Here is an 11646-nt window from a genome sequence, read left to right on the forward strand (position 1 = left end):
CTAGACTTGGAGAAAAGGCCTAAGTTATTTCAGAAATCCTTTGTAGGTATTTCTGTTTTGTGTCATGATACTGAGAGAATTCCCTTACAAGTTGGGTTAGTACTTTGCAGTTGAAAGCTAGGGTGAGTCCTAGTCCCTTGCAAGTTGGGTTAGCAATTTGCAGTTGAAAGCTAAGGTGAGTCCTAGTCCCTTGCAAGTTGGGTTAGCACTTTGTAGTTGATAGCTAGGGTGAGTCCTTGTCATGTTCAAGTTGGGTTATAATCTGGACTTGTCTCAGATAGAATTGGGTAAATCCTAGGGAGAATTGGTGATTGTAATCTGTTGAAAAGATAGTGAAATTCCATCATTTTTGTGATGAAGACTGGATGTAGGCTACATTGCACTGGGTAGCCGAACCAGGATACATCCGTGTGTCACTCTCTACTCTCTTCTCTTTTTCTGGTTCTGTAATATAAGAGATAAAATTAAAGAATCTCCTACCATGTCAGGAGACAAAACCAAAGTTTCTCCTGTGTTCTCTCGACAGAAAACAAAGTTACAAGCCAAGTTAAAAGGTGGCCAAGATTCAACCCCCCTTTTCTTAGCCACTGATTACCATCAAAACCCATTCACTAAACTCAACTAAAATCTTCCAACAACTCAAGCATTCTTAATCTCACCTTAGTTAATGTACTCTAACATTATTTAATTTTTACATCCATTAAATTAACACAACAAATATTAATCACACACTTCATTAAACAAATTTAACCACTGATTTAACCTAAACCCTAACAAAATGCTCAACTCAAAAATTAACATGTAAAAATAAAATAACCATACCAATAATAAATCTGATAATAGTGGCTGCAGGATGACAGGCGGCAATGACGATGACGTGAAAGGCAATAATGACAGAGGTTACAGCGGGACAATAGAAGTAGAATTGACGACGACGACGAGCTACAAACGGTGGCAACAGTCACAGTTCGACGGCGAGGGAGAGAGAAGACGAGAAGAGAGAGAGAGAGAGAGAGAGAGAGAGAGAGAGAGAGCGCATTCATACAAGTGAGAGGGAAGTGTTTCACGTTTGAATTTGAACCAAATTTTACTGTTGAATTTTTTCGATTGTTATTCACCAAAACGTCGCACTTCATTAAATCGTTATATCGGTGGAAAATTCGACGGTAACATTAACGCCGGCAATGACGGATGCAGAAAATTTTTAAAGTGGGGGCAAAATGATATAGTAAAATAATAAAAAATATTAACAATAATATATTTAGATAATTAAATCTTGGAGTATATTAGTTAGTCAAGTTTCTAAAAAATAAATGTAATTAACACATCTTAAAGTATATTAATTTAAAAATATTTTTTTATTTCAATGTTTTGGTAATATTGCATGAGTGATACATTTATTATTAATAGGGTTAAGTACGATTTGGTCCCTAAGGTGTAAGTAAAAAAAATTTTCGTCCCCAACCTTTTTTTGTATACAAAATTGTCCCTAAGGTTTAACTTGATTAAAATCATCCTTCGGATCAAAATACGCTTCTTCTTCTTCACAAAATACTCAGTTTCTATTTTTCTTCTCTATCACAGCAGCATCTCTTCTTCTTTTTCTTCTTCTTCTTCTTTAACAACAACAACAATGAAGCAGAAATAATGTAATAAACATAAAAAAAAGAAACAAAAATATAAATAGAATCAGAAGCAGAAGCAGAAATAGAAACAGAAGTAGAAGCAGAATTTAGAAATAGAAATAAAAGTAGAAACTTAAGCAGAATCGAAAGCATAAAAAATAAAAGCAGAATCAGAGGCAGAAAAAATAGAAATAAAAGAACAACGGATTAACAAAATCAGAATTGAAAACAATGTGATTAATAATGGATTAACAAAATTAGAATTAGAATCAGAATTGGAAATAATGAATTAACAAAATCAGAATAAAAAATAATGTGATTAATAATGTGATTAACAAAATAAAAAATAGAAGCAGAATTGGAACCCTGGGGAGGAGGAGCAGCGCAGAGCAATCACCGTTGAGCACCATGAGGGAGACGAGAGAGCGCGAGCGAGAAAGGGCAGAAAGGGAGAACTGATCGGAGAAGGAAAAAGGGGGCCGCTGCACCATCGCCGAGCTTCTGACGCCGTCGCCGAACCTCATCCGTACGTTGAGTTCACCAAGAAGAAGGACGACGAAGACAGCGAGTTCGACAAAAAAGAACTGGGAGAGAAGACCACGCCGGAGTGGGAGCTGCCTCCATTTTCCCTTCTTCTTCTTTCTTCCTCTCGTCCGTTCTCTTTCTCTTTTTTTATTTTATAATTTTTTTGTTAGGAGTAATTTGGTCATAAATTTTAAAATTTTAGTTAAAATGACGATTTTAAACTAAGTTAAACCTTATGAATGATTTTGTATGCCAAAAAATATTGGGAATGAAAAAAATTTTTAGCCTATACCTTAGGGACCAAAATCGTACTTAATCTTTATTAATACTAGCGCCTAGTCAAGCATCTAGTATCCGTCAAATCAAATTTTTATTGTTTATTTTTTATATGATACAATAAAGAATTATAACTCAATAGCTAAAAAATATGTAAAGAATATAACTCAAATGAACTAATTTAGAATTTTCACTATTTTTTATTTTGGTGTTTAAATTTTCACTAAAATTATGTGAGAGAGACAAAAAATTTATTAAAAAAATAAAATTCAAATCAAACAATCCAACCACAATTCTCGTTATATGTAGAGATATAATAATATCTTTTTTCTATTAAGCAAATATTCAAATAATTTTTTGATATTTAATTACAAAGTTGACATTTTATAATATTATGGTAAAAACTTTTTCGATGAAAATAATATTAAAAGTATAAAAAAAAATTACACGAAACAATAAAAAATAAACAAATGATATATGTAACCCTCACTATCAGAAGTCACGCTTTCGGCTGCGCTACTCTGATAGCAAGAAGTATTACGACTACTTTACATACTAAATACTAAAATAGGAGCCTGTGACTCGACACTGTATCGCTGATTTCTTTGAAAACCGGAAATAAACACTTTATCTTAAGAAAAATACAAACAGGCATAGATTCATATACAAGACTCCTTACTTAATAACTCATAACATAATATACCTATAAAACACACAATTCCTATCCCTCTTACAAACTTGTAATAACAAAGACGAGGGAAGAAAATAATCTAATTAATACAACAACTTGTAAACTAAACGCAGTATAACTCTTCCTAATGCTTCTCCATCCGGTTCCTGAAAAAATAAAGCTGTAGGGGGGTGAGAACCTAACCACACGGTCTCACCACGGAGTTTCAAAGTTATCATAAGAAGATATTTAATAGGAAAACTGTTTTCAAGTTCAGTCATTATCATTGTCTTGTGAATCTTTTAAAAACCAATAAGTAATCGTTCAAAACCTTTTCAAAGAAACAATGTTTAATCTTTCAGAAATCCGAAACCTTTTCTTTCTTATAAGAAAAACTCAATCAGAAACCAATCACGCAATCAAACAACACAATCATTAATTCAGCACCAAAGTTCATTCTCAAATGTAACACGCCAGGACAAACACAGGCAAGACAGACAAGGAAAGCACAAGTAGGTAGCAGTTACAGCAAATAGTGCAAGTAGCAATTAAGAACAGTTTAGCAATTAGGCAAACCAAAATAAGTTCAAACTCAAGCAAAGCATACAAATGCATATGATGCATGTCTGTCCTATGGCTGATGAGGCTCATCTGTCGGTTATCCAGCCAACTCGACAAGTCAGAATTGTACTTAGACTGTTCCCTGACGTGCATCCCCAAGAGTCTATTCATAGTTTTTTCTCAAATAATCAATATTACTCAATGGGGATAACATTCCCGAGAATTTATATAGTGCCCGGTCACACACTTACGTCGTAGGGTCAACAGAATATCGAGTTTTCAACCTAGTACGCATGGTGGCAAGCCACGACACTTAATCCAGGGAACCTCGTATCTCAGATATTTCAAATTCATAAGCCATGTGAATAATTCAAAGTTCACATCTCAACATTCTCAACATCATAATCATTCATCAATCCAAATCTCATTTCCAAGTTCATTTCAAAGCCATATTTCAAATAAAATCCTCATCATCCTCTTTTTCATTCTGTTTGTTAACAATCTCAATTCCAAACATACTTCTTTCTTTGATAGACAAATCAATCTTAAAACGTATAATGCTTAAAAACAAATCTTTTTAATTAATTATTTTAAATAAAACTTTCAATTTTATAAAATTTCGGCAGCATCTCCTCTAAAATTCGGACACTGCCACCCTTTTCGGGTCCCATCCAAACATTTCTCAAACCTTTTCTCAACCATTTTCAAATCTCAAAGATTTTCCAGAATTGAACCAGTTCCAATGTCAAATTATTTTCAAATCAACCAATTCTAACAATAAAACTCTTTTTAAAATCGAATCAGCTCAAATATTAAATCATTCATAAAATCAAACTAACTCACAATCAAACCGCTCCCAGAATAATTTATTTTCATATCTCAAATTATTTCCAAAATCGTTTCATTTATATTACTAAGTAAACTCTAAAACCAAGAAAATCCACCTTTCTTAATAATCAAGTAAATGACATTCCAAACCGGTTTTTATCCACAACCACACACCACTCACGCAATCAAGCACCCAATAATTCAGTCCAACAAACCATCACATCCATAAGACAAATATAATCACAGAAGTAAATCTCTTTGCATCAATATCTATTTATCACAACTCTGTAATATAAAATAGATTTTAAGAAAACCCCTACCTCGATGTTTCAATCGCAGAATTTAACTCAATATTCCCCTTTATCCCCAATTCATGGCGGCAGTAGCGATCTTAGCAGCTCTATTATCAATTATGACTTTGCAATAGATAAATCGACATTGGCTAGAACTGAAACATATTTCTGTGATTAGAGTAAGGGTGGTGCAAGAAAACCAAATAGCAGTAGGATAAAGGTAGAATCATTATAAATTTCAGAATTAAAGGAGTTGAAATCAAAATAGGAAGAATACTGCTAGCGGAGACAACAACATTCAGTAGTTCCAAACAAGGGTGGCAACGCCGAGATATGACAATAGTGACTCTGGTAAATTACACGGATCAGAACTAGCTGCGTAAATAAAACGGCACAAAGAAGAATCAAAGCGATCTTACCCATGAACTTACCAAGATGAAAAGTAGTGGCTACAACGTCTCTCATTACAATCAATTAGCAGCAAGGACACAACCAGGTTCATCACCCAAAAACGGCAGTAACTACAAGCTCCGGAACACTGATAGTAACAGCAGCAGCGGAGGTATCCATCGCCACCATTTTCCTTTTCTTGATCGGACTCCTCCCTGCGGCAAACCCAACAACAACAACAACAACTCTCACGATAAAGGTAAACTTAACGGATGAAGAAGCTGAAGCAGGGTTAGGGCTTACCAACAGATACAGGCTTAAAAGGCAGTTTCCGGTGCCATCAGCAGCGACGAGGAGCTCTGGCAACGCAGTAACCACACGAGTAGAACGACGGCAAGCCCATCAACGCGACGGCGACGGCAGCTCCGCGACAGTTCCCTTCGCGCGCGTTCCCCTGTTTGCAACTCAAACGGTGGCGGGATCTGATGATAACACGCAGTGGTTGCAGCGGCGTTCAGGCTCCAGCGACGGCGTGGATGGACCCTCGACGGCGACGGCGGTGACTTCGCACAGCACGGCGGCGTGGCGGTGGTGCGACGTCAACAACAGAACACAGCTCCTCTCCCTTCTCGCGTTCTGTTCGACGGCGCTCTCTCTCCATCTTCCCTTCGGCGGCAACAACGAGAAGCACAGCAGCTGGGCGAGGTGGCGGCAGCGCCAGTCACGGTCTTCCTCTCCCTTCAGATCTCTCTCTTCCCCGTTCCTCCTCCTCTGCGGATCTGTTTCCTTCTTCCCCTTTTCTCACCCTCTCCGTTCTTCCCTTTCTTTCTTTTCTTTCTTTGCTTTATTTATTTCTTTGATTTTCCTGAAGTTGCCGAGTAGTGGGTTTTGGGGAAGGAAATTACTGGCAGCGGGTAGTATTAGGAAAGTTAGGGTTTTATTTTTAATTTAATCAGATTAAGATATAGAATATTAATTTGAAATTTAATTTGATCTTTAAAATTATTTTAAAAAATATTATTTATGGTATAAAATTATTAATTGATTTTCAATAAATTACCCTAATTGAAAATTCATGGTAATATAATTATTTTTCTTTATTTTTTTAACTTAAAGTATTAAATGATATAATTAAATTATCTAAAATCAAATCATATAAAATTATTATTATTTCATAATTACCAATTTTATAATATAAATATAGATAATAATTCAATAATTATAAAATTAGGTAAAATTATAATTAATTATCAAAATTTGATTTAATTAGCTTTAATAAAAATAATTTTTAAAAATAAAATTTCTAATGAATAAATAAATTAAAATTAACTCATAATAAAATTTATTTAAAAATTCTGGATCTTACATCCTACCCACCTTATAAAAATTTTCGTCCTCGAAAATTGATACAAAATGAAAGAGATTTCATATCTCTTCACCCTTGAATGCATTTAAAGAAATGGCAAAAAGTTTTCTGTATATATATACATATAGTTTCAAATACCAGGTTTTTCATATGGTATAAAAGTATTAAAGGGTGTAAGTGTGATGCAAATAGAAGTTACAACATAGGCTTGATGTACAAGATGATATGTTTTCAAACATGGGTTAAAACGACGTACTTAATGTCCACATACTGATCTCATACCAATTTCAAAAATTCAACTATTCAAATTTCAACATAACTTATCTCCACCATTCTCAATTGTATTTTATTGGGCAACTCATCTGATGGTTCTTAACTTCGTTAAACACTTTGCAAACCTTATTACTGGTCATAAGTTTCACCTTTTGAGTCCATCAAACGTACCCTAAAGAATTAATGTGTCGTTTACTAAGTTTAACGGTCGCACAAGACACTAAAACTAATCTCGAGTATACTCAGAAGGATAATAGACCATAGAAAAGAAAGAACAGCGACAAGGACCGTGTTTGCGAGAATTTGAAAGAATTGCTGAAATTTCAAGTAGTCAAGGATGAAGAAGCAGTAAAGAGTGCTGGAAAGAGAGTCAACTAATAACTTTAAGGGTAACTCTTGAATCGAAGGAATTTGATAAGACCAATAAGATGAAAAATAATGCAGTATTTGAAACGAATTCAAACTGAATCAAGTAAATATGAGGTTTACAGAAGAAGAATATCCAAACCAAAGACAAAGTTTATAGAACTCAAGAGTATGGTTTAAAAATATTTTCGAATGCATTGTTCGTAAAGAATGGAAAACTTAAGGGAAAATCATTTCATGTTCTGGAAGAGAAAACGGGTAACAAACATCCTTCAAAAGATTAATAAAAGCGTAAATGTGGCATTATTTCAATATAAATTCAAGTGGAAATAGATTACACAAACTTTGTAAATGGAAAGATTAATTTAGCTAAGAGCAAAATTGTATTTTCTCTTCTTTTTCAAGCATGTATAAAAACTACAATCTTATTGGAAGAAAACCTGAGATAAAGTTTTACTCATAAAAGAAAAGATGATACACTATAATCGAACGGGTTTAAATCACATACAGAAATTTTCAGGGTATAAGTAAAAGAGTGTAGGCTGAATTGAAAGCAATTTTATTAAAACTTCAATACAAAAATTGTTTCTTATACTAAAAAAATGTATAAAAAAATTGTACAAAAATAAAAAAATGGCATTTTTATTTCATTGCTGCAAAATGAATACAAAAGGCATATGCACTAATGCACATATACAACATGGATAACTAATAAACATACATAACATGCAGTGATGCATGTTATTTTTTAATATTTTGGGTAATCAACTCAAACATAATTGATAAAGGAATGGGCTAGCGCTTTTTGTGTACTATATATCACACATGCATTTATGTACATGATGATTTACAATACGTGGAATAATATAAAAGAATTTTGGTGTTTCAATTTTGTTTAGATAGAGAGAGAGAGAGAGTTGTGGATCATGATGCAGATGGAGTTGTTCTGCACCCAAGTTGTGGATCGCAACCTCTATTATATGGATTAGCCTCTCTGTCTTGGCACGCTCCGGGATGTTTTTTGCTGCATCCAAGTTCTGTGTCACGTTGAAGTACACCATAGTTAATAGTACGATCACCCGCCTCAGCATTCCCTGAGAAAATTGAGAACAACAAAACAACACAACAAATCACTGTAACTAAGAATTTCTTTGTTGGCAATGCCATTTTCTTCTAATTATGTTACTTTATTTTTTTTATCTGTCACTTTGATAAAAAAAAACTAGAGTGGAAGATAAATAAAATAAAAGAAATTAGTAATTAACTAATTTATTTTGATATTAGTTGATATTCAATCAATTATGTTTTTCCAAAGAAGAATGCACTTGTTTAAATAAGATGTTCTTTTCGTTCTGTTATTAGCCATGCATGAAAATAGTAATGTAATTTGTGGTAATGCGTAATTAATAATTATAGCATGCATGTTCTTGATGGTGATTCATTTTTCACTCTTTTCATTCCATTTTTAATATGTGCTCAAGCTGTGACTTCGTCCTTGTTATTCAATTTATTTTAGCATTTATAAAATTTATTGTTTAATTTTAAATATCTTTTATTTGACATTATTGTCGATACGATAAAAACCATTATTTAGGTGGCAAAAATTTACCTTCCACATATATAGAAGAATACATGTGTTAAGAGAATATATCTAAATGTATATATAGTTAATAGTAGTTAGAATGAATTAGTGACAGGTTGTTATTCTATTAGCTAGTGGGCTTGTGTGTTACTGCTGCACTTGGTAATAATTCAATCCAATAGAGTAAGAGAAATAATTCACGCACGTTCTATTCATGCACACCTTCTGTTTCAGCTCTGCTTCTAGCTAGCTTCCTCATCAACATGCACAAAACATACACAAGGGGATATAAATATGGTGGGAATCAATAATGTGGAATTGAAATTGGTTTTGGTGGTAAACGGTTCAGTATTGGTTAAAATTTAAATAAAGTTTTGAATCTGAGACTTTATAATATAATTATTTTTTTATAGGAGATTTACCGATTCTAGATTACTCAATACGGAGCCCTAGATATATACTAGCCAGAAGAATAATAAAAAATTAAAAAATAATTACATTAAAAATTCTAATTCATTCTCTAAATTATCTTTTTTAATTTTTACATAAAAAAAAGTTTTAAATACACTACAAAAAAATCACTAACTCAACCACACTTTTTTAAGTTATGTTTGAAAAATTTTAAATAGGTTATATTTTTTTTGTGTTATTCTTTTATAAGGGAATAAAAAATACAATTGTAGCATCACTTAAAAAATATCTTTTTAAATATTATAAAATGTTATTTATAAAACATTATCTTATCTTAATATTTATAGGCACATTTTTCTCACTAAAGTAAATACTTTTTAAGAATAGTCTAATTATTATATTCTGGGTACGCTTAGGAAGCGTTTCCTAATATAAGCGCATTATACCCCTTAAATGATTTTTTTCTTTTCAGAGATCAGAATTCATCTTCTTCTTCATCATTTTCGCCCTTCTTCACAAACCCGTGAAACCCCCTTCTTTACCCTTAATCTTGCAAAACCCTTTCCTTTCTCCCCTTCTAATTCTCTGAAACCACTCTGATGTCTTTAAAAGGTAAAAACCATTTTCCCCCTTTAATTCTCTTGAAACCCTTGCCCCTTTATCTCCAAAACCATACACTCTCATATCTCAAACACTCATTTACGGCGTCAGCGCTGGACAGACGACGGCTAATTGCATGGAGGCGTCGAGTAACGGAACCACGATCGATAGAGAGCAACAGAACTGAGGAGGCGATGCGAGCTGCGATGGGAACTAAGCTGCGGCCGGGAGAAAGAGGTGCAACAGCGACTGATATGGGGTGCAGATGTGAATATGCGACGCTGTTAAGGAGATAACTCTGCGACACACTCTTCATTTGTAATTGATTCATCTCCACTCACCACTCCGTCTCCACATTCTAATGTCTCAGAATCTCTTTATCTCTCTCGTAATCACTCAGTCGGTCTCGGTCAAAACTGGTCATTCTTTGTTCTCAGTGACGAAGAACAGTGAAGAACGACAAGTTGGCTTTGGTGGTGACCAGTGACAGATCCAAAACATTTTATCAGTGGGACAAAATATATATATATAATAATAATTTTATAACTATACTATAGCATTATAAAATATGATTATTCCTCAAATTATTAAACTAAAAAATTAAAACAATAAAATAATAATTTAAAATAATATAATAATTTAAAATTTCATTCTTCTAGGTTTCATACTTTGAAAAGATTGAATAATCTTTTTATTGTCAATACAATCAAATGTCTCTCTTTCTATATATGTCACTAAACAATCATTTAAAAATTCATCTCCCATACGGTTACGGAGCCGACTCTTTATGATGTTCATAGCAGAAAAAGTTCTTTCAACTGATGCAGTTTTTACAGTCAAAACTAAAACTAACTTCAAAAGAAGAAACACTAATGGATAAATAATATTTTTTCGAGTCTCAACTAATTTCTGAGAAAGAGCACCAATCCCATTTAAATTTGAGAATTGATCATCATAACACACATCTAATATGAAATTCTCAATTTGTCTATCAAGTGCCCATTAGGGATTTTTAAATTAGAGCCTGGAGGGTGGAGGCTGCAGGCTTGGAGCAATTAGGGATTTTAGATTTGGAGAGTGTTAGGATTTGGTTGAATTAGTCCCACATTGCTTAGGATAGCAAATGGAGTGGTTGGCCAAGGCTATAAATATGAGGCTAAGTTCTCCATTTATTTTTGCACCAGTCAGAAACACTTTAAGCTTGTATCTGATTTTTCTTTTTCTCTGTACTCTTTGATTAGAGAGTTTTGTGAGGTGTAGTTAGATATTTGCTTTGAGAGAGTGTGGGTGTACTGGGGTGCCGGTGTTAGAGAGAAAGAAGTCTATGTGTTGTAACAATTTTCACATAGTGATATTCTCTGGTTTGTCATTTGACAACGACCGTGGTTTTTTCTCCGGTAATTGGAGTTTCCACATTAAATTCTTGTGTTGTGATTGTGCCTATTTTATTTCTCTGTCAAAGGTGTTTTCTCAAGGGGGAATGGTGTCTTATTCCCAACAAGTGGTATCAAGAGCTTCGGTTCGGTGGGATTTATTCTTAGTATGCTCTGTGGTTGCAGCCTAGTCTGACCTTCCACATCAGAAAAGAATTTTGTCCCTGTGGCTTGAGGTTGATCTTTAGTTGCTGCTGTTGTTGCTGGAAGGCAGTGTGACACTGTGAGAGTGCAGTTTGGAAAGGTTCTGGCTAAGGAAAAACCTGGTATTTAAGTGTGTCCATTGTGACCCACCTCTCTTTCCTGGGGACCCTTCCTAGTGCACGGTCTACAGTTGAGTTATACTATTCCAGTATACGGTTGCAACAATGTCAGGATATTCAAGTGCTGTGAAGCTTGAAATAGAGAAATTTGATGGAAGAATCAATTTTGGCTTGTGGCAAATAC

General features: G+C 33.9%; 1 long non-coding RNA gene across 2 annotated transcripts; it reads right to left on the minus strand.

The window, feature by feature from the left end:
* Positions 1–2884: 2884 nt before the first annotated feature.
* Positions 2885–6077, minus strand: LOC112772912 (uncharacterized). Of its 2 annotated transcripts, XR_011876450.1 has the most exons (5): positions 5472–6062; positions 5210–5383; positions 5056–5126; positions 4806–4933; positions 2885–3277 (listed from the first exon to the last, which is right to left on the minus strand). It is a non-coding gene; the product is annotated as an uncharacterized lncRNA (long non-coding RNA). The 2 variants fall into 2 exon arrangements; XR_011876449.1 differs by lacking the exon at positions 5056–5126 and having other exon boundaries at positions 5472–6077.
* Between the last annotated feature and the right edge of the window lie 5569 nt (positions 6078–11646).

The sequence above is a fragment of the Arachis hypogaea genome, chromosome 18, assembly GCF_003086295.3.
Source record: "Arachis hypogaea cultivar Tifrunner chromosome 18, arahy.Tifrunner.gnm2.J5K5, whole genome shotgun sequence".
Classification (NCBI taxonomy): Eukaryota; Viridiplantae; Streptophyta; class Magnoliopsida; order Fabales; family Fabaceae; genus Arachis; species Arachis hypogaea.